General features: G+C 40.6%; 1 long non-coding RNA gene across 4 annotated transcripts in view; it reads left to right on the top strand.

Annotated features, from left to right (window-relative positions):
- LOC142062639 (uncharacterized) overlaps positions 1–20356 on the top strand; it is a 117570-nt gene that overhangs the window by 40156 nt on the left and 57058 nt on the right. Inside the window, exon 1 of one of the 4 annotated variants that reach the window (XR_012662522.1) lies at positions 18714–18779. The exons of the other annotated variants lie outside the window; for them this stretch is intronic. This is a non-coding gene — a long non-coding RNA (uncharacterized LOC142062639). Of the gene's footprint in view, positions 1–18713; positions 18780–20356 lie in introns of those variants that run through there. 4 annotated transcript variants of the gene reach the window in all.

The following is a 20356-nucleotide window of genomic DNA, read 5'->3' as shown; positions in this document are numbered from 1 at the left end:
CTAAAGCTTGTAATGCTTAAAGTGAGTTTGTCGGGCATTATTATTTTTCTTCAACTCTTTTGGAAGGAGTACTATCTAAAATAGATACATGCAAATGCATCATTTAACTAAGAAGCACAATGCATGCAATATTTGGCCTTGACTAAATGATACGAAGTAGGTCACTTTAATCACTGACTTGGATTTTGTTTAGCTCCTTTCCAGTTTTTTTCTTTTTGGTCAAAATTTCAGATCTATCTAAGTGAAGGAAATGTGAGTTTTCCATTGCAGACTTGATGATGGCTTGATCCTTACACTTTGCTGGATTCATACAGAACACTATTTTGTTCCTGAATCTGGTAGTCTCCACATTAGTATGTTTTATTTCTCACTGGCCAGTATCTTTTGGGCACACTATCCTTCTGGTCCCAATTGTATAGAAATATCAAATGGGGGTGTTTTAGTGTTCTGGATGGACTACATACCAAATTTCCAAAGCTGTTAAGACCACAGGATGCTCAATTCCTGTTAAAATTAACATGCTCTGTTCCCTGTCTGTTGTTATTATCCAGGACCTTACTCTGAAGCTGTTTCACAAGTGTTTCTCTAATGTTTCATTCACATAATTTCAAGCATCAGTCGAGACTTCACTAGCTGTAGCGGTGATCAGATTTCAGTTTTTTCAAGCTGAAATTTCTTCCTAGAGACTCCATTTTCTGCAACGACCACATTCCAGTTCCCCTTCAGGAATAACTCTAGGGTACATATTTTTCTTATCTTTGTAGTAGAGGACAAAGCAATAAAAACATTTTAACTGATTTTTAAGCACTATTTTAATTGACCTAGTTCCCATTGATGGTTTACATTCATCTCAACAAGCACATACAAACATCTGGGGGAAGGAACCTAACTCAAGCAACATTGCTGTAATACTTTCAATTTCCAACCAGATGAAACATAAATTTAAATACCTAAGCATTATAATTATTGTCCCACATTTAAATCCATAATATGTTTGTGTGTGAAAAGAGGCATATGTCTGGTTTTACTTGTTTTTACAATTGCATCATACAGCTTTTTCTGATGTTTTGTGGGTCACAGATGGAGAAACATTGTCCTAGAAGATGTATACCAGTTCCAGCACCCCTCACCTACACACCTGTGCCTGTAAAACCTTTAAACTACTTAATTTTTTAAGTTAAGTAGCTCTTAAGTTAGAGTTCCATGTGCTCTTGGAATTCTATTTTCCCAATGAAAGTTGAAAATGCATATAATTTTTAATCTCATTTAATTGCGTTATTCCTAAAAGATTCATGTTTAAAATCAGTCAAACAGAAGTTTTTATTCCCTTCAACTACACGTGCCCCCCCCCCACACCCCCCCAGTGATACTTCATCTTTACTCGACTGTTTAGAGCTCATTTCATTAACCCAAATCGACTCCTTGCATTAGATAATACACTTACTTGCAACCCCACTCAAACCATCTGCTCCTTTTAATATACTTTTTTCTTAAAGAAACTTCAGGATGAGCCTATTATTGTGATATGAGAAGGTTGATTGTTGCAGAAAAATAAAAAATCTGGAAGAGAGAGCTCCTCTGGCTCCTGCTCAGCTTGTTGCCAACAATAGCTGCCAGGATCCTACTGCAGAGCCATCCCAGTCTGTACTGGTGCATGGGGTGGTTCCATCCAGGTTCAGGACTTCTTATTTCTCCTTGCTGAGCTTCATGAGTCCCTGTCAGCCCATTTCTGCAGTATTTGAGGTCCCTGTGAATAGCAGCACAGCCTTCCTGTGTATCAGCTTCTCCCACGCCAACTCAGTGCCACCTGCAAACTTGCTGAGAGTGACACCCATGTCATCTAAGGCTTAGGTGAAGATGTCAGCCAACATTAAGCCTGGTACCATGCCCTGAGAAACTCTGCTTCTGAACACGAAAAAGATAGATTTTAACCAATGACCACTAATGCTTGAGCCCAATGGTTCCACTGGTTTCCAATCCACTTGCAGTCTGTCCATCCACTCTGCTTGTCTTAGTTTGCCTACTGGGAATCTTTGGGAGATCTTGTCAAAAGCCTTCCTAAGTAGAAAGAAGATTACATGCACTGATCTCAACTACAGAGCCAGATATTTCATAGCAGTTAGCTGAATTTCACAGCAGTTATCTGAGCTGGTCAAGAACAGTTTTCTCTTGGTAATTCCATACTATTCCTTCTCATTGCCTTGTCCTTCATAGACTTGCAGTTGTTTATGCCCCCCACACCCCTAACTTTATTAGTTCATCTTAGGAAAGGGCTCCATGCTAATGCTTTTTACTGTTAGTGCCATTGATGGAGAGCAAGGTTGGAAAGAAGTGCTGGGATTGAACAGCTGGGAGGAGACAGGTGGAGTAAGAAATAGTAAATGGCTGACAGCCATATCAACAAACAAAGGATATATGTTACTTATTTTGAGTTGTTAATGCTGAAGACAAAGCAGATTTAAGTATTTGGGACTGAAGCAGATGGGATGGAAGTGGCTTCCAGAAGCATGTGAGAAGACAACATTTTACCAAATGTATATCTCAAGTCATATGCTAACATGGATAACAAAAATAGATATTTACATTTGCAGTAAGTCTGTAGCAGCTTTCTCTGATGTGGAAAACAGTTTTTCTGTTGTTAACGACTGGTGAATTAATATGCTCTTCTTTTTACAATGATTTGTACTTTAAAGTGGCATATCTGGTTCTGGAAGTAAATTTATAGAGCTGTTAAAAACAATTACAAGCTACACATTATTGTGGTTCACCTTTTTGTAGAATCCATACGCTGCAGACATGAAAGACAAAGCTTTAGGCAGCAAAGGATGGACTGCAATATTTTCCCAGGCATTGGACTAGGCTGAGCTCCAGCTTCTGCCACTGACTCTCAGCCTGTCCCCTGGTGGACACCATACAGTCTCACGACTTGTCTTTCCTTCCTTGCACCAACTGTTTCAATGCAGATGTATGAGATCTTTCTTATAATTCAGTATACCATGGATGGAACCTTGGTCTTCACCAGGGTCTATGACTACATAAAAACATATGCTATTTACCTCTGAAATTAAACACTTTTTAGTAAGGATAAGCACTCTTCTTTACATCATCTATACTGGCTTTTCCACACTCGGAGAATACACACCACACATAGAGCATGCAGCATTCTTCAATGTTGACTACTGTCACCTTAGAGGTTACAAGGAATTAATGATTTGCCAAGACAGAAGAAGCAGCCTGAACCATTTAAATCAACTAGTCAGTGAATATTTGCACTAAGTTTTAGTGATTTGGGCTTTATATGAACACTTTAAGGGCCTGATGTGAAAAATGGGAAGAAATTAGTTGGCTAACTGTGTGTAATGAGGATAGGAGAGAAGCATATAATTAGATTGAATAGACATAAAATCAGCTCTTTAAAAACCTGCTCATTATTGTTTTAATAGTTGGAATGTGCACTTGCTGTGGTGGTTGTGTGCAGCTACTGTTCAATTATTGCTACAGTAAGACTTTCATCCAAAGTCCTTAGGTTTTATATTTGTCTCTTTTCCTGATTAATTATTTTCTGTCTTTTAAATAATTTTTTTTCCTAAAAAAAACCAAAAAAACCACAGAAGCAAAGGGAAACTGGAAAAAATCTTGTGTTAGTCATACAGGAATATCTTATAATTCCCCAAATTGCCCTTTTCCCCTATAGTTTTTACAATGTTTTGTGAAATGTCAAAAGCATGTTGAGGAATTGATACAAGCTAATAAAAGGGAAAAATTTTTAAAATGCTATAAAAGTTACTTTTAAACTATGACCATCAGAAATTTATAAGGTTCTTAATGAGGTTTGATAGTGAGCAGCACATTTTCTACTTAAGCTAAATGTAGTATTTGTCAGAGAAAGCCATTCTCCTGTCTATTTGTATTCATCGTAATTACATATGCCATGTCTTACACTCTTGCATTATAAAGAGCTGCCTTTCCCCCATGGAATATCATCCATGACTATGGTACAGGAAAAATAATTCTCTCTCTAATTTTTTTTTTTATGAATTACAGTCTGACAGATGCAGTTGGGTTTGTAACCAAACGCATTGTGCTGTGCTTCAAGAACAGCAGTCAGGAAACAACCTCTGAGTAATTTATGAAAAATCAAGACATTAGTATTTCAGAAATAAGAACATGCTTTTTGTTTCTCAAAAGTTGTCCAAAGTTCAACAACATTTTATTTTTGCCATTTTAGGCAAGTTCAAGGGTGTTTTGCCAACTTTGTAAACAGTCATTTTGCATTAATTAACTCGCTATTCTTCAAGTAGTTTGAACTACTTCAATGAAAACACCTACTACTAACGTTTTGAGGTGTAATTGAACAGCAGTTTGCAAAGTGAACCTCCTAGCATCACATCCATCTTTTCTTTTCTGTATGAGGAATCACAGTTAGGGCTTCATTTGGGAAAGAGCAATGGCTCTCCATCTTCCTAAGACAAACATGTCACTTTAAAAGGGATGCGCAGAAAGCTCCCTCCCTGTGCTTTCAAACAAGTATATCTCTTAAGACAATAAAGTGTCTAAATTATTGCATTATTAATGACACACCAAAAAGCCTTCTCAATCCAAGTGGAATGCTCAATCATTTAAACTTTTTACTCTGAAATTATCAGCAGCAATTTTGAGGGTGCAGCTGACTATGAATGGAAGCAGGTTGCCCGTGGCAATGTCAGATGGGATCTCATCAGGTTGAGGACCCTGGCAGTAATCTGGGTTGACAGCTTCCCCCATTACCGCTTTTTCCTCACTGCTCTATCGGCATGCAGCATGATGCAGACAGACGTGCCATGCACTGTGCATGCAGTCGATGTATCGGAATCTCGCGCTGTATGCATCAGTCTTGAGCTAACAGCGTTTCTGTTGTGAAATTCTACAAATTTGGTAAATAAGTTACAGACTTGGCGAGGCCAGCAGAAAGATAATTTTCTTGATAATGGGATTTAAATAACAGAGGGTTGTTTTTTAGCTGTGCTGTATACTGACTCTCCAAACATTTTCCCTCTAGAGCTAAACTGCTTTCAGGACCGACTACTTGTCAAATCATTAAAATGATGAACAGTAGAGGTAGCGCAAGTTGGCAAGTAGCTTTAGAAGCATGGGGTAATCTATAACAATTCTCCTTTTTAATGAGTTTGTGTGCTTTTCACGGACAACCATTCCTGTTCGTGGCTCTCAGAAGCCGCAGCACTGATTTAACTGCACTGACTAAAAATAAGCCATAGGTCTACATCTCACTCAAATGTGCTTTTCTGTATATTTACTGAGTTTTGTAGGTTTTTGCCATGTAAGTCTCAAATACTTTATTAACAGTGTTTATCTGCATTGGTACCCTGAAAGTTAAAGTATATTGGTTTCTAGGAAACACCATGTTAATCAATAGCAAAATAACACATTCAGCTTTCCTATATTCACGTGCAACTTCATATTAACATCTATAATAAATTTAATGGTAAATATTAGATTCTGAATAGATATTTTTTAAAAGGGATGCTTTTGGTAATTTGAAGAAAAAACATGGTAAGAAATGGGAAAAATAAGACTTTATAAACAAGGCTACAGCAAAATCTCCTCTCTCTTTTATTATAATTCTATGGTCTAACAAGTCAAATTAAGCCAAAACTGCTAACTTCTTTTTTTCTTTTCATAAAGGAGTAGGATATGTGGTATATAATAGATTGCTATTCTTGTAGGAGAAGACTCTGCCATTATTTGAGAGAGACTTCTCAACAGCTATTTCTTTAGACAACCTTTTTATTTTTCCCTCTCCTCCTCCTTTCTTTTCCTGTTTCCCCTGTCTTTTCTTTTCCCCAACATTTCTATTCCCACTCCAGAATATAAACTGTGATTTATTTTTAAAGTCTACAGAAAGATATTCTAGGGCCATTGCAACACTCTGCATATTGATGGGATATTGATGAGGCTATGCTAAATGATGCTATCTGAAGTTCTGATCTCCTTTGTTCATAGATTAAGTACTGAGTAAAGTACTACTTAAGTACTAATAAAATAACAACTCTGGATTTTTATGGAAATTTATTTAAATCTTGAAAGAAATCTCTTTAGTATATGCATTTATCCTGGAATTTATCACAGCAGGTTTGAGAAATTGTCCTCACACTTTCCAAATAACAAGCATATTAGTTTCATCTTTTATTTAGTTTCATCTTTTCATTAGTTTCATCAAAAAGCTATAAATGTTCCAAAATCACTTTTAATGCTCTGATAATAAAAAGAGAGCCTAGGTTAGTACAAAGGTTAATTTCATGAGGAAGCTTTCATGGGATGCTGTCAATGTGTGTGGCTGGACATTAACGATCAACTTACTAGACAGGTACTGTTAAATAGAAAGGTATTTAAGTGCCCTGTGAGATAAGATAGCACTGAGATGTAGTCTCCCTTTGTTGCACAGAACAGGGCTTCCAGAGAACATGTACTCTTCATGTCACATTTTCAGAAGGGCATTTCTGTAAAACTTATTGTGATGTTGGAGTTGAGGCACAATCAAACTTTAGGATTTACAATTAGAAGTTGATGTTTTTTGATTTGTATGACTTAGAGCTCTGGTTAGCATATACATTATGATTGGCAACCTTAGCTAAAGAGACAGATGGAAAAGGTCACAAAGTTATCTGTCCTCTAACTCAAGATGGTAAATCCAGGCAATGACTGAAGCAGAGAAGTAGATGGGCTGGAGAAGCTTATCTCATAGTTTGTTATGCTGTGCTTCCTATCTTGGGATACAGATAAGTTATAAATCACAAGCAATAGAGTAAGCCTTCAGGTGATGTGAAAGTTACTTGTCTCAGCATTGTGGTACATCTACCAGAGCTTCCAAGAGGTCTCAAAGTATGGAGCTAATCTTTGTACTGCAAAATGTCAGGCATGGTGATGTCCAGCATGTGGAATCTAGTGAAATCCATTTCCCGGCCCTTTGCCCTATGGTAACAAGCAAGAACTCTTCCCAGGGGTTGAAGATCACCTTAATGAGCCATTCAGTGAGGGTCAACACAGACATGTGGTTTGACCATTTGCTGAGTATGAAAACCAATTGCAAAATGGGAAGCGTGATGTGGAGCATATGTATGGTCAAATCTCTTCATTAAGCACAATGTTCAGATAGTCAGGAGCATGCAATGGTATTTCTCATATCCACTAGAAAGCCTATTCCTCTCATCATGTCAGGAGTTTGACCTTCACCAGTGGCTGGACACTCAAAGAAGTTTGTGCTTGCATTGTTTGCAAGGCAGAAGGGCTGTCTCTTGGCTTTGGCTGTAGAAGAGCCTGCTTTTTGGTCCAAGAGTGCTAGTTACTCTGCTGCTGCAGCAGTACTTTCTGTGGCTCTTTTTTAATTCAACAAAATGTTTTTGGAGCTGTGATGATTTACTTGGGTAATGCTTCATCTCTGCTAGAAATGTATCACTGCTTAGTATTTTATGGAGAAACACTGAAAGAGCGTATATGCTTTTGCATGACACTGAGTAAAACTGATTACAGCTAAGATTGTCCTGCTTAGTTATGAGAAGACTTAGCTCACTAGGATAGGGATGTGCACATTTATATGGCAGGTACAGACAGCCCTAGGGAGAGAGAAGGGTCAGAAGGGGAAGAAATGTGGCTCTTCAAAAGATGAATATTTTATCTGTTTTAACTAAATTGTTCCTTCCCCAAAAGACAGGCAACGCAATAGAAAAGAGAGGAACACCCCTCTGAAAATAAAAGGCTTTTAGTTCACTAAAACTTCATTTATTATGGGCTTGAGAAGCAGCTGAAATAGGAAAATGCTGAATGGTCATGCTAGGAAGCATAAAGCAAGAAAGTAATTTTTCACTTACTGATTCCATTTTGGTTGCTGTCCTTCTCCTCCATCACATTAACCTCTTGAGAGCTCAGGCTGGGAGACCTCTCCCCTGGCACAGTGCCTGCGCCAGCCCTCTTGGGCCTCTAGGCATGGCTGCAATATAGATAAGACCCAAATCCAACTAATTTCTTCACAGAGGAGTGAATATCTCTTGGAGAAATAGCATGCTGGTGAGGTGATGCTAAGAGCAGGTATGTTTGAGGCTCACAGGGAGAGTGTGGCTCTTGTCATTAACAGTGATTCCAGACATTTTTCCCTGTCTTTAAAGGTGCTTTTTCTTTTGATGTTTCCCAAGTTATCTGAGCCTCCTTCTGCCATAGTCTTTTTTGGATTCTTTTTAATCCAAAGATTTTTTTTTTTTAAATGTCTTCTCCTGTCAAGCCAACTTTGCTTAATTCTCACTGGGTGAACTGGGATATATGGTGTTAATATCAGAGGGAAATGTGGGCAGCTGGATTTATTAGCACCTAGGTATAGTCAAGGTAATATAATTTAAACAGGGAAAAGAACCATCTGAAATTTCATCCACAGATCTCATCAGAGTTGCAGTTTTTTATAGGAGAATAAACAATGGTTAAAGTACACATAAGGATAAAGGTTAAGCATATTTGTGATTTCCATTTTAATGCCTCTTTCCAATTCATTAATATGTATTTGAAGAAGGAAAGTGCGTACAGTGTTTATTTATTTACAAGTGCATAGGTGAAATGTGTTTGCAATGTGCTGAGTCCTGGCCAGACATAACAGTGCTTAGTCTTTCCTCCTGAACCTGCTCCCACCCCTGAAATGAGTGATTTTCACTCTTTTAATCCTCAGGAGAAAAAAAAGCTATATAAAATGAGGTGGGTGGTGGTTTTTTGCTTTCCCGATTTGACTTGAAAAAGAGATATAATTTAATTGAGCTGCAGTCAGAAGGGTATCCTTCTGTTAACCACAGCTGGTTTTGGGCCAGGCCCACTCAGCAGATCGATTATACACACTTCTCTGAAAAATATAATGATTTACTGGGGATTTTGGGATCACAGCAATTAGTACCTCCTCTGTAGTAAGTGTACTAGATGTGTCATATAAAGCTGTCTGGGAACTGGAGGCTGGCTCATATCCAGCCTACTCACAGCTCCTCCTCAGGGTGCAATGCAGTGGTGGTGGACCCCTCAGCTCTTCTGGGAGCCTTGGGAAGGGCCAGCACTTCTGGAGAACTCACCTATCCAAAGGTTGAATGTCTGCTTAAAAAGGCAATGCTCTGACCATTTTAATAAAAATTCAAAATAAATTTCTTTTAATAGGTCCTGCTGGATGATACATACGTATTCAGCAATCTTTCATGTAGCTCCATAAATAGTCCACATACAGTGCAGAAACACATCCACAGTTCTCTCTATACTGAGTTTTCCTGTCTACCCTCTTCCCTGACTTTTTCTTTCAGGGGGTTTGATGGATTAACCTCATCAAGTTAAACTCAATATGTACTGAGGCCCTGTGTGCTCAGGAAGGTTGTTCCTTTTTCCAGCTTCGTATGTTGTTCTAGTAAAGATGTCACCTCTCTCTCTCTCCCACTGCCATTATAAATTCAGTGTCACTTTATATTGTGTATTCCTTCATCGAGACCATGTATTCCTGTCTCCTCCTTTCTAGCATTAAACAAGTAAACAGTGTTTATATGTGATATGAAAAACAAATGCTTTCAAAATTATAAATTTTATGAACAATTAGTCAACAATTAAGTATTTGGAACATAAATACTCAACTTTTTCATGGAGACACAATTAGGCAGGTGGCATGAGGAGCTACCTAGGATCAGACTGGGGTGCTGCAGTGGGGGAGAGCTACAAGGGGCCAATGTGAGTCTCAGCAGTGACAGCACTGGAAGAACTGGAGCACGATTTGTAGGGGATTGTTGGAAGTCAGAGACATACAAAGTGGCAGGGAGACAGTTAGAAGCCAGCTGGAAATGTAGAAAACACTGGAGTCTGAGCTCGACATTGGTGTGGTAATACATAGGGGGTTGAGGAGTCTAGAATTTCAGAAGTACTGTGGAAATTCAGCAATGGAATAGAGAGGCAGCTACAGCAGGGCTGGGAGGACTTGGGAAGGCTAATGAGGATGGGTTACTGAAGTATATTAGAAATTATGACCAGGTGACCTCGAGCCATCAAACACACTCCTAAATATACTGGCCCTTTCCTAGGAAAACATGAAAATGTAAGACCATGCATTATAAGATATATAATGTGATGCTGGCACAAAGTGCTAGTGCATGTGAGCTAGAAAAATTAAGAACTTCCTGTGGATTTACTGGAAGGTTTAAAATAAATCTGTTTAAATAGGCAGTGAAAACTCTCCTTGTACCTTGCTACAGATACAGTGCAGTGTGGTTGCAAGTAGGATATGCAGAGATACAGGAGAAACCTGTATCTTTTATCCACTTTTACCCAGACTGACAGTGAAGCAAAAGCTGCATCAAGGCCGATCTAAGAGCAGTAACCTCTCAGCAGCTCTACTTTTATTTCTGATAGTAAGAAACACTTGAATTTGAACCAAATCCATCTTGTAACACTGGACATGAGAAACCATTTGAATAAAGAAAATATAATCATGCCAGCACTTGCCTTGAAGTAAACACCAAGCCTTATCTGAATTCTCTGGAGTACTGAGACTCCTGCCATCACTCTCTCTTTCCTCAAGTTTGAAACTACATTTTTTCTCAGAGTTATAATCCATATAATCCTACTATGTGAGCTTAGATAAGAATTAAATTAGTGACAGAGTATTGTAAGTGGAAAATTGGCTTGTAGCATTCTGCAAATAGACTGGGTACTACTTGTTTTAGGTTCAGTAGCAGCTTTATTGCAAGATGGCCACCACAAAGGAGTCAGGGGTGTTAATTGTAATGAGGTTTGTTTCCTTAGTGAGTCTGTTTTTTTGCCTTGTATTACACTGAGAAATCCATGAAATACTAGTCAGTATTTGCCTTTCAACTTCATTGCATAAATTTTGGAATGCTTGAAATAAAACCAAAAAGCCTTTCTGCTCTGAGTGTTTAACATCCTTTAGTTTCATATAATGCAATGGTATTAGAAGCAAATAACTGTTTTTTAAATTTAATTATAAATATAGAGCAACATAAATCAGCCCTTCTCTGTGATTATGTTTCTTTTTAGAAGATTCTAAGAATCTGACTGCATATACAAGTTATAATAGTTACAATAACCAGGTTTATAGTGAAAATGTAAGCTGCAAAGCAATTTCTACTGAGAGCACTGAAATACCAACTCCTTAAACTAGCACTGTACATTGAGGGAAGGTCTGTGCAAGATGCGAGGTGGTGGGGAATCTGTTCTGTACGACCACATAGCACAACCAATGGTCTGAACAGCAGTGACAAAATCCTGTCCTCTCTTGCAAAGACAGGGACTCACATTAGCGCTACGGTACAACACACAGAATGGTTAGAATAGACTAATTACTGCCATTCTCTCTTCTGGAGTAAAGGAGTTCGGGGTTAGAGATGTCTGAGGGGCTTTGGGTCATTACTTTTCATTTTATTTTTATGGATGAGAGCTCAAAAATAGAACAGCAGTATTGTCTGTCTTCTGATACATGTTGGTCTCTGACAGTAGTAGTTCAGCAGCTTTAGATCTGTAAACTCCAAACTTCATAGGGCCCAAAGCAGCACAAGTCCTGAACAGGTGCTCTTTAGCTCCTCAGGCCATGAAAAATTTTTTCCAGTTGAAAAAATGACTTTGCATGTCTGATTTTAATAATAATGAATAAAATCCCATTGTTCGGTTGTTTGTTATTACAGTTCAGATATTAGCTCAGGAAAATCTTTGTAACCTAGAAGGCAATTGCAGCCGTGAAATAAGTGAACATCAAACGTGCTGAATTCCCCAATGCTCAAAGTAAAGCCCTAGTTTAAGTTTGTGCACGAGTAGTTGCAGGGAAAGCTGTGGGGCTGAGATTCCAAAGCGCATTTCACAAAGTGCAAGCAATTCAGATCGAGCAAATGCCCAGAGGGTGCTCTGATACTGTGGAACTTAGGACATTTATTTCCTCATTCTTTATAAACTGTGTGTACTTCTGGAGTTTAGTTAGTGACTTGCACTGTAGGACACATAATTATTTCTGGGAATTTTCTTACATGGTCCAAGATTATAATTGATCAATTTTGCAGAAATCTTTAAATCAGGCTCAGGTTTTCTTCTCCTCATGTCAGGAAGTCCTGTGCAACTCTTAATCCTCTCGTTACTTAACTACTTAACCCACTCATTGAATAAAAACAATACTACTTTCAAAAAATTAAGTATATTAGTTGATTGCTGCTCATTTATACCAGTGCATTGCAGAGCCAAACAGCTGAGCTCTTATACTACTAAGGCTTGCAAGGGATGCTGGAGTAGTTTAGCGACTCCCAGTCCAAAACCAGGAGTGCCCTGCAGGCTGGAAAGAGCATCTGTTGCCTTCGTTTGAAAGAAAAGCAGAATGGGTGAATGAAATTACAGCTGTCACTGTTACCCTCAATGGCACAGCATTAAACCACACCAGAGTATTAAGCCCAGACTCTGATCTCCCTTAAACTGCACTGTGTTTAGGGCACCTCTGTATCCATGAATGTATTTTTGGGGTACCTCCTGTGTGGTCTGGCCTCCCTGCTGAGCTGTATCGCATTCTCTGTGAAACAATAGATCAAAATCATCCTTAAGTGTCTAAGTTATTTAATTTCTAAAAGCTAAGCATGAGTGACGCTTCTGAAAGCTCATTCTGAGTGAATCCTAAATACATGGGTTTGCAGATGTGGGCTGAGAGGATACTGTGACACTTAAACTGGGTGTAATTCAAAATGTTCATAGTATGAACCCACAAGAGTCTTAAAAAATGTAGCATGTCTAACTCAAGCCTACAGAGAACTTTTAAAGTCTTTACCTCCAATCACTTCCCATTCTCACTGGCTTGCTAGATCTGATGTTATTCTTTATCATATCAGTTATGCTCCCTCATCTCCCTGTCTTTGTAGAGCTCTTATGTGCACATGGCAGAAAAGGTAGAGTGTGACGGCTTCTGCTTCAATCCTGAGCTGAATTTGTGGCAATACAGCACATTTTAGTCTGAAGCAGGAAAATTAAAAAAAAAGAGAGAGAAAAAAGAAAGCTGAGATTGTTAGGAGGAAGTGGGCGACCTGGGTTATAAGTAGTTGTAAAAAGAAACTCTGTGTGGGCTGAATCTGACTTTGCAGTAGATCAATACATTGCCAGGTTCCCTCTGCAGGTGGCCGGAGGAGTTTGTGCAGCTGACAGGGCCTCCCAGTTCCCACCTTTCTGGATATTTCATGTGTTGTTGTCCCTGTCAGATGTGCGTCATTTAAACTCAGAGCTATCTCTGGTGATAGTAGTGCCCTTCACCACCACTGCCCTGACCCACGGTGGGGCTGGAACCCCACACTGCACTGACACTTTCCTCTTGCACAACTGCATGTCTCTAGTCTCCCTGACCTCAATTTCTTTTACAGCATTACTTCTTTTCTTAAGTAAGTTTTTTTTCTACTGAATGAAATGTCAGCAGATAACATCAATGCTACTCTATAATTTAATAGTTCCAAATATGGGTTGGAATCTGACTCAACATTCTTTTTGGGTAGACAGTTTAATATTTTGATAATATTTGCCTATAATTCCCTACACTGGGGACTATCAAGTACAAGAAACATGACTTCAGGCACGTAAATATCTTACATTCCTCCCCACCATGTTGTTGCCAGCTAACAGAGGTAACTATGTTGTATTTGTTATGTCTCGCCCAAAAGGAGGTGGTAGGTGTGGCTGTGCTTCTGGCTCAAAGCACCCATCTCTGCAGCCCCTCCGTTTCTCTCTTGGGGAGTCCTTGCTTGTCCTCAGCTGCTGACTTACTGCTTCTACTTAGCTACCTTTCACTGGAATTTGTCTCCTCGGCAGTATAAATAAATGCTCTTGGTTGGATGTGTTCTCAGCCCTAGAATAGATACTATGTACTCTGAAAAAAAATAATCATAAGGTGTTTTAAAGAGGGCGTTGCCTGTAGGCCTGACTCACAAATTCCTACAGGAGGAACCACTCCCCAGCTTTAGTATTTGGCCTCCACATTCTGGCCCAGAGACAACCCTTCTGAAGTCTTTATACTCGAACTTTGAATATCACATTAATTATTATATCAGCTGCCAACGGTGTCGATAATGCTATTGGTCATAGGATTCTTCTTAATTCCTGTAACTGCCTTTAGAAATCAAGTAGTAAATGTACTGTAATAAAAGTTAACAAGACCTAAACATTTTGCAGTCACAAGACCCCGTTCATATACTTAGTGAAATAACTTAGGTTCAAAAAGAAGTTTTTGCCTCTGAAGCTCCTTGCTTTGAAGTGATTGATGGTGGTGTTAAAGGTCGCAGCTGTAGCAGCCAGAGCCTTCAACTCCTCCCTCAAGAGCAGGGAGCTAAAATCTTAGTCTTCGCGTTTAAAATGCAGCAAGACATGGTGCAATGTATTAGAGGACAAAGAGCGGGTGGAGCTGGATCTCAGATGTGCTCAGAGGTTTCACAAAGTGAAGGGACTCCAACGCCTGTATTTTCCTTTGGAGTGGCAACTGTCCCGTAGAGTGATCTGCCCCAAGGCGGTAGCAGTGAGACAGCTGCTCTCAGCAGCAGCAGCGAGTGGCATACAGCTCCTTTCCTGGCCTTAGCAAGCACTTGTCTCACTTGTAGTTTATATAATAGAGTAAAAACTCTGCACATCAGGCTTTTGGGAAGGCCTCTGGAGAAAGCTATGCTTCCACAAGAATGGGGTGCTCATAGTAGAGTGCTATTTATATTTTCTGGATCAACAAAGAACTAAATGGATTTTGTTATATACAAACCACTGTAAGTGCTGACAGAGTAAATGTACTTGTAAGAAAGCAAATTGCGAGTTGCTAATCCCTCTCGGTCTCTCCTTTTGCATGAGAATACATTTTAGAAGGTGCAGTTTAACCTGAAACTTGACCTATCTTCCTATGAAATTAGTTAAATCAGTAATTGCTCTCTACTTAGGGACTGGGGAAAAACAGTGGAACTTGCAAAGCTGCTTTGAATTCATTTCCAGTGAGGTGAAAGCTCATTTTAAAAATTGAAATTTCTCTCTGATTATTGCTGCAGGTAGAAGATTAAAAAATTCTCCTCGTAAAATGGCAGGGATTTGTGACAGCAAAGAGCTTAATGATATTATTTTATTCTCCTTGTGACATTAGTGTTTCCATTAAAACTTTAGCACTTTAGTCATTAAGAGATGCACTTTAAGTGTTAACTGAGATTAGAATTATGTTTATGTACAGAGCGACTCACTCTGAAATGACCTTCGCTCTTGTCACTGGTACATGACACTATGAGTTTATTCCTCTTTCAATTTTTAAATAGACACAAGGCTAATGTAATTTGAGGATTTGTTTTGATGCACTCCTCCAAGCAGTAATTTTCACCATAAATGGTAAAATACGCAGGTTTTACAGAGGTCAGTAGTTGACCATCGACTTCTGTGGCTGTGCAGGGCTGAAGGAAGCAGCGCTGGCTGCTCTCCTGTGCTGGTTGGCTTAGCTGCAGTGTGCTCTTTTGGTGTCTGAAAGGAGACATAATGCAAGTGGAGAATTCATCTTACAGTGACAAATAAGTGATTAAGGTCCCTTGTTATAATTCAGGTCCTCAAAGTACTTTTTAATGAATAATCTTACTAGGGATTAACCACATCAAATCCACTTCAGGCAATTGCAGTATGTCCCCTCTACCAAGATGAGTCCTGTCTCTTAACTTGCACTTCTTCCCTCCTGCAAAGTCCTCCTTTCTGCTGTTAATACACCCTAATAAATGTCTGCATATCCATGTAAGTAATGTTGCTCCTACACAGCATGAACGTCAAGAAATCTGTGCTCCTAGTAAAACCTCTCAACCATTATAGGATTTGCTTCGATGACAGACTCTATGTGAATGGAAGATGTTAAATTTATGCTTTAGCATAGCTGAGTACTTAAGAGAAAGTAGTGAAGCATGTCAGATTATTTACAAAAGTACTGTAAATATCACAGGCTGCAATTATGTGAGTGCAAAGAAGGAAAATGCATTAGTGTTGTCTTCTTAGCCGAAACCTCACGTTCCCAGCTGTATGCCATGCACTTGGTATGGAGCTCATTTATCACACTTAATTGAGTTGCAACCTCAGTTCTGAAATTAAGGAACAGAGAATACAGACTGTGATAGCAAAATATCTCTGCTTTCTCTCAGCATTGCCTACTAGATGTAGCCACTGTAGAAAATCAGGGCAAATAGGTTTTAATATGGGGAAAAGGCTTTAGTTATAAAAAACATGCAGCTCATGCAGCAGTAATTTAAACCCTGATCGCTCAGCTAAAATCAGGAGATTTGACTTGCAACCTGTAAAAGATTAAGCTTCACTAAAATTGGACCGGGTCTTTGCAGCATAAGTCAGTGCTCTTCTGAAGTTACCCAAGCTAGGTTTGAGCAAGTCCAGCACTCTGTCTGGCCCAACACTCCCTGCTTCTTAACTAAGGTATTAGCTTGGGTAAATGTTAATATTCACATGCTTATGTGCCTTCTGGTTCCCATCCAAGCTCTGAACAAGCGACCTCTAGTGTAGGTGTTGCAAAACCCTGTGTGTGCTGGGTAGATGACAAGCCCATGTGATTCAGCTGTTATGGAGCAGGAATCAGCCCACAGTGAATTTTCAGACCGAACTGAATCCTCCAAATGGTCACTGATGGTAACTCTGAATCCCTGAGAAGACAAATACCCCCTAGCACTCTGCACAAGCCAGGGATACTCAGCCTCATGCCAACACTCCTGGGCAACAAGCTAGAAGGCAGCTCCAATCCTTGAAGCTATTACAGCCCATTTTTCTTCTATTGTGTTGACACTAGTCAGTCATGGCTGGATTTTTTTCGGCATTGACATAGTCACATGAAAACGTCTGTGAATGGCTTCAGACCAGAAGTGGGTCTGCAGTCAGACAACTGCACCCAGCAATGGGGACGTGCTCTAGATGTTACGTTGCGGTTGTTGTGAACACAACTTGGTGGTTGTTTCAGCCAAGCCAACAGACGCTGCCTAAGTGTATCTGCCAGAGGTAGTGGGAAAGGCCAGATCTGCTGGCAGATGTTCCTGCCTTTGTTCAGGCTCCAGCTGTTGCCTCTCCCCAGCGTCAGCAAATGTGTTTCTGCTCAGGTGCTGGCCCTGCTTGATACCATGCAGCCTCATGCTGTAGTGATGAGGCATATGAAGCTTGTGCCCACCTTCAAGAAACTGTGTAGGCCTAGTCTCTTGTAAAAAACAAGTCTGGTTGAAAAACAGAGATTTGGACCTTTTGATGCTGAACTGGAAACCATTGAACCAACAAATAAAGATCCGAATTGTCAAACATGCAAGACAGCTGAAAAACAAAAGTAGTCCTCAGTGCCTTCTCCAAGACACGGACTAGCAATTTCCCTGGTGAACACTGGGTCAAATCTGTATTATTTTGATTTTTCCCTAGAGCCACTTTGTCAAATAAAAGTAGATCACACCTCTGTATAATCCATTGATTCAACAAGGTGAAAGAGCTAATCACAGCTCGCTGTTATGTTGTCTAGAAATAGCTGCTCAATATTGGCAGAGCCAATCCTGCATTTGCCTGGCAAAGGCCAAGGTATTTCCTCTTGAACCATACTTGCTCCTGGCAAATGGCATGCAGGAAATGAGAAATATCCATAAATGTCCCACATACTCCGCTCCCCTCCCCACGGCTCACCCTGGCAACGAGTGTTTACTGGTTTAATCACAGATGCCCTTCACAGGTGGCACAACCACCTTTAGAGGAAAGATAATCTTTTGAAGCTAAGATGTTTTAATGCCAAAATCTAACAGGCTGCTTGGAGAGCGCTAACTGGTCCTGTACATGTCTGCTTTTTCAGTAGCTTGAGGCAGCTATTCCTGAGACACAATAATCCTCAGCACTAAAGACAGTTATTTCCCAGAAGGTGCCATTTTAGGTACTCTAATTATGAATTTTGCTAAAACTAGAGATGATTTGGAGAAGGGTATAAATTATTGTCTTTTAACAATAGTTAACCAACCAATACTCAACCAATTAATATGTAAATCTTTCTAACTCACAAAGTTAAAAAGCGTAGTGAGTCTTACGGTCTCTATACATTCTTATCGCTGTCTAGGATGCCCCAGTTGTGCATCTTCCAAGTCCATGAATGTCTCAGAATCACTCAGAAAACAAAGTGCTGATGGATCTTCTTTTGACCCTTCGGTGAAGCTAATAGACTCATAAAAAGCATTTGGTAAGGTGGGGGAGGGAGATTCAAAAAAAAGCTTTTTAAAATCTAACATCTTCAGAGTTTTTCCCTGAGGTGTTTGGAGATTTCCTCTGTTCAGAATCACATTGTGGAAGGGGCATCAACAAATTAAAGAGCATCAGTAAACAGACCAGTGCACAAAGTAACATTAGTGCAATTTGTAAGCATTTTCCTGGACTTTCTTTGTTTTAGACTTTACTTTGAACTGGGCAAAATAGCTGAGGTTCTGATCGCAGTCCAGATTGCAGATGGGTGGGCAGAAGCAGAGGCTCGCACTGCCACTTACCCTTCTATACCACAGCTGGTTTTTTTTTTAAGGTAACCACATGTACGCCACGGGCTCGTGCCTTTGGAGAGCAGTGCAGACAGGCATGCTATTTGCCCAAGGTCACACGAGCTGATCCAACGCTCAAGGGCCTCCCAGGGCCGCAGGCTGCCATGTCACACTGTAACTGACAAGCAAAACAAAAACCCTGATGGTTCTCAGTTTTTAGAATGGGGCAAAAGAAATGCCATGTGCTCCTCGGCTGGCTGGGCGGTAAGGCCGCGTGCTGGCAGCCATGGGCAGAGGTGAAAATGTCTGAAAAAGGACTGTAAGGGAACGCACTCCGGACGTGGTAGGACAGCCCAGGAGGTGCTGTCCCGGAGGGGACGGCCCCTGGAAGTGACAGCCCGGGACGGGATGGCCGGGGGGGGCGGCAGCCCATGGACGGGACGGCCGGGGGGGGGGGGGTCAGCCCCGGGAGGGGGGGGGCTCGGCCCCGGGAGGGGGGGGCTCGGCCCCGGGAGGGGGGGGGCTCGGCCCCGGGTGGGGGGGGGGCGGCCCCGGGAGGTGGGGGCTCGGCCCCGGGAGGGGGGGGGCTCGGCCCCGGGTGGGGGGGGGGCGGCCCCGGGAGGTGGGGGCTCGGCCCCGGGAGGGGGCGGCCCGCGGAGGCGCCGCCGGTCGCGCGGTGGCAGCACGGCGCCGCAGGCACAGCTCGGCAGCGGCAGCGCTGGTTTGCGAGTCTGCTGGATTAAATTGTTGCTGTTTAACTTCCTGCGTCAACACATGAGATCTGTTTTGGAAACAGATTCATTCATTCAATTACTTTAATAGTAGTTAAAATACTCTATGAGCAAAGCTGGAGTGGTTTATGAATGAGACGGAGAATAATTTTCCCCCTCCGTTTCAGCGATCCAAATTCTAACTAAAGCGGTCAAAGAGGTGAATGTGTTATTCTACCTCTCATCCTTCTTCTTTCTGTCTTCCTCTATTATCATTAAGCGTAATTTCTGCTGCCGGACTGCAGATTGCTTTGCTGCTGGATGTGGTGTTCCTCTGTGGTTGTTTGGTTTCATCTTTGCATTTCATTGTATTTAATTGCCCCGCAGGTCGGTGTGCTGAGCTGTAGAAGTTACTAGTTTTTCATACTTCTGTGGTTATTTTTCAGCATAGTCTGAAATCTTGTAAATTTATATTTGCTTCCTCCTTCCTTCTTCCATTTAATTTTTCTGAAAAGAAGCAAACAAATGAAAATAGCACCCGTGAAATCTTTATTTCAGGTGTTTTGGTTATTCATGTTAGTGATTTCTGCTCCAAGAATCCCAGCAGCTGATTTCCATCTGTGACATGACTATGAATATGGACAACATCCCTAAAACAATGTTCAGTTCCATAAATATGGCAGAAGATCAGTTTGGCTGTATCACAAGCCTTGCCTGTGGTTGCCTGTGTCTGGTGTGAGAAAATGATCTGATGAGTCCCAAGGCTGACCAAGACAAGATTTCTCTGTTGAGAAGTTAGACTCCTGCCAATTAACAGTGCAGGAAGGAAGGCCTGCTCCCTTTCTGGATTGCAGCCAGACTTGAGTTAATGTGGTGCTCATAGGGGAAGGTACTCCATGGTGTAAACATTTTTGATATGCAAAATTTTCTAGCAGTTCATTTAAAAAATAGGAAGTTTCAAAAACTGTGAGAGAGTGGTAGAGAAGAGACAAAATTCCCTTTAAAAGGTTCCTGAGGAAAGAGTTACTTTCTTTCAGTCAGACCTATGTATTTTCTGTAGACTATGCAGGAGGTATGTGCATAGGATACAGCTTTACCTCCATATTTATAGATGGCAGAGTAGTAACTTAT

Source organism: Phalacrocorax aristotelis, chromosome 10 (assembly GCF_949628215.1).
Source record: "Phalacrocorax aristotelis chromosome 10, bGulAri2.1, whole genome shotgun sequence".
Classification (NCBI taxonomy): Eukaryota; Metazoa; Chordata; class Aves; order Suliformes; family Phalacrocoracidae; genus Phalacrocorax; species Phalacrocorax aristotelis.
Note: the sequence above shows the minus strand (reverse complement) of the source record. Positions and strands in the feature narration are given on the sequence as shown.